Source organism: Herpailurus yagouaroundi, unplaced genomic scaffold (assembly GCF_014898765.1).
Source record: "Herpailurus yagouaroundi ecotype Mexico unplaced genomic scaffold, PumYag 330, whole genome shotgun sequence".
In the NCBI taxonomy this organism is placed as follows: domain Eukaryota; kingdom Metazoa; phylum Chordata; class Mammalia; order Carnivora; family Felidae; genus Herpailurus; species Herpailurus yagouaroundi.
The window spans coordinates 1-311 of NW_024412547.1; the positions used below are offsets into that span (position 1 = coordinate 1).

Consider the following 311-nt stretch of genomic DNA (forward strand, 5'->3'; position numbering starts at 1 on the left):
GTCTCTCAAGACCGGACCGCACATCTCACAGGGGTGGGTCTTCCGGGAAGACAGAGCTGCCTTGGGCGTGCTGGCCTGTGATACACCTACAGAAACGCTCTGTTCAAGGGGTGCCTCCGCATCTTCTGCTCCACAGCAGCAACCTGAACGCAAAGAAACTCTCATGAAATACGTGGTGACTACAGTGAGGGGTAAGCCCGTCACACATATGCACCTGTCTCGTGTAGGCACGAGTTGAATAGATGCTGTTCCAGACAGTGGAGTTGGAATTCAGGTGAAGGAGTGCCTGCTCTGCGTTACTGGGCCCCTAA

The 311-nt window shown here is 54.7% G+C and overlaps 1 long non-coding RNA gene across 1 annotated transcript in view; it reads right to left on the minus strand.

Annotated features, from left to right (window-relative positions):
- Nucleotides 1–11: 11 nt before the first annotated feature.
- LOC121021857 (uncharacterized) overlaps nt 12–311 on the minus strand; it is a 4248-nt gene continuing 3948 nt past the window's right edge. The window contains exon 3 of the long non-coding RNA XR_005786721.1: nt 12–143. This is a non-coding gene — a long non-coding RNA (uncharacterized LOC121021857). The remainder of the gene's footprint in view (nt 144–311) is intronic.